Source organism: Tupaia chinensis, unplaced genomic scaffold (genome assembly GCF_000334495.1).
Source record: "Tupaia chinensis unplaced genomic scaffold, TupChi_1.0 Scaffold143695_1, whole genome shotgun sequence".
Classification (NCBI taxonomy): domain Eukaryota; kingdom Metazoa; phylum Chordata; class Mammalia; order Scandentia; family Tupaiidae; genus Tupaia; species Tupaia belangeri.
In genome coordinates this window covers 612,180-616,590 of record NW_006203543.1, presented here as the reverse complement: position 1 = coordinate 616,590, position 4,411 = coordinate 612,180, and the positions used below count along the sequence as shown (strand labels likewise).

The 4,411-nt window shown below is 39.2% G+C and overlaps 1 pseudogene; it reads right to left on the bottom strand.

The window, feature by feature from the left end:
* Nucleotides 1–1,043: 1,043 nt before the first annotated feature.
* LOC102472523 (calcyclin-binding protein pseudogene) overlaps nt 1,044–4,411 on the bottom strand; it is a 3,814-nt pseudogene continuing 446 nt past the window's right edge.

Sequence of the window (4,411 nt, the reverse complement as noted above, 5' to 3'; positions counted from 1 at the left end):
CCATTTTCCTCTCCCCAGTGGTTAGCTGATGTAATTACATGTTTGTGTGATTATAGTCTGTTATTTACCGTGAGATAATAGGGTGGCCCAAGCAGCTTGAGCGCGGGAGCTGAAAATGCACAGATCATTTACTTTAATGACTGTACAACCTTGGAAATTATTAGGCAGGTCAGAATTTCGTGACAAAGTAACTTATCTCAGGTCTCAGCTCCAAGAGTACATGGCCTCCAGGTTCTCTGTCTTGGTAAAGGAATCTGTAATGGGGAAAACAAATCTCTTTCCTGTGGTCTCTGAAAGAGGTGGCCCAAATGCTCCCTGTCCAGAAATCTCCCTCCTGTGATCGTAGAGAGTGATTGGTCAACTGTTCTATGGAGAGTATCTTTTTTTTTTTAATCTAACTTTTATTGAATATAGGAATGGATGGATTTTCAAATTAACTATTTGAGCTTCATGGTTATTACTTTTTTAAGCCCTCTGACCCATGGCAAAACTTTCTAACTGGTATATACAAAAATGCTTATCTATTCTTGTCAAGTTTATATTTAGTTTCAGTTCTATATGGGGCATAAACAAATATATTTAAATACACAGGATCATTTGTAACTGAATTCTTGGTACATGGTAAGTCATTGTAGCTGGTAGTAAGAAATCAACTTCCAAGTACAAGTACAAACTTAGATTTTATGCAAAAATTCAAGTTTTACACTTTCTTGTTCATACACTAGAATCGATGCAACTAACTTAAAGACAAGCAAATACTTTCATTTTCTATCTCTTAGCCAAATAAAAATACACAGCATTTTCATTGCTTCAAACAATGCAATATAACCCTTTCTTGAACAAGGTGATCAGGGTGCTAGTGAAACCATCTTTGGAGGAAGTGTTTAACAAGCATACTTTATTTAAATAAATTCTCCAGTAGGACATGGAGAATTCACTGTCTTTACTTAGGAGGCTGTATAAATAGTTACCTGTCAAATTTATAATGTGCTGCTCACCAATATTCCCTTATTGAAAACATCAGAATTTCCACATCACAGTACTTAAAAGGACTTTAAGTCCCAAAATTCTGATTCTCCTTTGGCCTGCTTCTCTCTTGATTCCACCCAGGCTTTATTAATGATTCACTTCATATCATCATCTCCATCTTCGTAAATTTTCCTTAGAACATTCATGAGTCCCTCACTAGGTTCTGTTTCAGTGTTGTATGAAGGCTTTCCTTTCTCTTTGTACTCTTTCAACCTGAGTCAGGTAGTCTCACTGTGTATTTCCTGCTTTCTTTTTTTGTAATATAGGAATTGTATTGGTCTTAACTGTTTTTGAACTGCCTTCAGCAGAGATGGGTTTCAAAAGACTGTTTGCAATCATGGAGTTACTCTTGCCATTTAGGTTCTTTACCAAATGATCAAATGACCTCCCTGTGAAATGCACCTACACGTTCTCAGTAGGAACTTGACGAACTCCAGTTAAGATCATGTAGATTTTCACAAACTTATCTGACTGATCCCATCCATAATGACTGATTTTCACTGTATATCCTGTTGTAATGGGAGCAACCACAGTAGCTGACTTCTCATTGTCAAGAAGTTCTGTTTTTTTTTTTTTTCCCTGTGATTTCTGTTGCATCTTGTTCTTGATTTCTGTCTCAATCTTGGATTTTTCAGCTAAATAGACATCACATCCTCTTTTCCTAGTGGCCTTTTCCAGTAACACCTTTACTTCTTCTAGATCTTTCTGTAGCTCTTCTAGAGTTGAAGTGATGGTCTTGCTGAGCACTGACTGCCCGAGCTGCAGCCACGTGGGAAAGGAGACACCGAAGTTTCAGTATCTTAAGCTGTGTAGGCCATATGGTCTCTGTTGCAGCCATTCAGCTTTTTCAGTTCAGCACTAAGGCAGCCATAGACAGCATACAAAGCAATGAGTGGGGCTGTGTTTTAGTATAATTTTATTTATGGACCTTGATATCTTTGAATTTCATGTTTTTTTTTTTTTTTGAGAGGTTTTTGCTACAGGCCACATGCTCTCGCCAGAAACACAGGGAGGGACAGAGAGCCAGAAAGCCAGAAATCACCCCCTGGGGGTATAGCCATGCCGCAATCCCTTCTCCTCTATTCTCCTCTCGGGGTCTTGGGCACGCACGCTATATATGAAAGGAGGACTAGAACCGTGGTCAACTACATGGGAATCCAGTGACATAGCCAGTATGCCAACTGCTGGTCCCAAATTTCATGTACTTTTCAAATGTGATAAAATAGTCTTCTTTTGATTTTTCAGTCATTTACAAATGTAAAAAACATTATTTGCTTATAGTCCATATTAAAACAAGGCAACAGCTTGACTTGGTCCATGGACTATGAACTTCTGATCCTTGCCTTAGAGCAACTCAGGGTGCCACCTAGAATTTGGAAGGGAGAACACTTTTAGGGCTCCTTCAAATCATAAAGGACTGAGATTCAGACAGAAGCCTTCTGCCTGGCCTGTGGAACCTCAGTCAATAATACTTTTCTCATCTTCTCTCTGGGGCTATTAATATTTCCCTAGCAGCCCAATGTAAGAATGAACTAATGATTATAAGTCCTCAAAGAAACATAAAGTTGACGTGTGTGTGTATATGTATGTATGTGTATATATATATATAAAACTTGTGTGCGTGTGTGCGTGTGTGTGTGTGTGTGTGTGTGTATATATATGTGTGTGTGTGTATATATATATATACACACACATTTATATGATGTTCGAACTTAAATTCATGTATATATTTATTTCTTTTCATGAGATACAGAGAGAGAGAGACAAGTACCAATGAGGTTTCACACTGCATCCTCCTTTCTGCCTTCCCAACCAGTCAGTATGGGCACACATACCTGATGTGTACAGGTCGACTTGGGAGCCAAACTCTCATTAAAAATCTTTTTTTTTTTAAACATTCTTTATATTTGACTTTTATTTTTCTTATGTCATTGTGGTTTTGGAACATTTATTCTCCCTTAGCCACCTGTTCTTTGAGTCTTGTTGGCTTAGATAAGCTTGTCACTTAGATTTTGAAGTCAAGGAGGGAGTAAAAATTGCTGAATGTCAACAAGGTGATAAGGTTCTACTGTCCACCCAGTGGAGCCCACTTAGAAGCTTTCTCATGTCCATTTTTCTTCTCTTGTGTCTGCATAGAAGAAAACCTTTTCTCATCCCTTTCTGGTTTCTGCCGTGATATATTGCTTTTGTAGGACTTTCAATGAAAGAAAGACTTTTGAACATCTATGGGTCAGGCATGGTTTTATACTTGAAAATGTAATAACTCTTTGGATAACATTCCTTGTGAAAATCTAACCACAAATTATAATTTTTGTTCTCTTTAGGGATGAACAACTTTCAACAAGCTTTTAATTTTGTTATCTTTGTTCCAAGGATTTCATGATCCCTGACCTCAAATAAAAGTTCAATATATAGGAATGAGAAGAAAAGTGAGAGGGCACCATAAAAGGCCCCTTTTGCCTTTGCCTGCAAGGAATTTGTCTTTAAATGGAGCTGAGAAATAAGCCTGTAACACCCTAGTATCCTTTTGGCAAAGACTAGGATTTCACCAACACTGGCCCCCTTCTCTAATTTTCTTTGGCAAAGAAAGGCAAAAGGCAGTTGTTTTGTTTCTTTTTAATGCACTGAGGTTTGGAAGGGATTTTGAAGCACAGTTTATAGTAAAATTAGATAGAAAATCATAGTGTCATTGTTCTTCACAAAAATGATACATGGGTTCTGAAAATAATAGCTTTATCAGCTTCATGTGACACTTTGGCAAGCAAGGCCTTATCCCTTAATCTGCTAGGTTTAGAAACATAGCAGGGCCTATTGCCAAACTGAATAGTGTTTGGGCCCAGGGAAGTTGGTGACCCCAAAGAGAGTCCAGCCCTTGGCACTCTGGTCATTGTTAGTTTACCTATTTTAGCATCATTCTCAGCCCAAGGGAAGTAGCTGTTCTATGTCTTAGGTACTCACAGAGGGGTGGAGACAGTGAAGCATGACTGCTTCCAGCCTAGAGGGAGGGAGTATTCATGGGACTTGAGATTTCATAACAGTGACTGAGGATTTGCTCTTCTTCAGTCTCATTTTCATCTGCAAATATGACATGATACACACTGCCACCTGTGCCACGGCCAGACTTGATAACATCGGAACTGCAGCCTAGACTCATGTCCCTGTTCTTTCCGATCACCTGTTGTCTCGACCTATAAGGGTTAGTCCTAATGTTTCTGCCTCTGCTCCCACCCTGTCTCTCCCTCTCTACCCCATACACATAAATGCACCCACATGCACACAGACACAGTTCCCTTTCAAGACCCAGGGCCAGGTATGGTGCTCATCTGCAACTATACAAATTGTGGCTGTCCCAGGGATGGCTGTGACCGGAGGGGCAACTTTC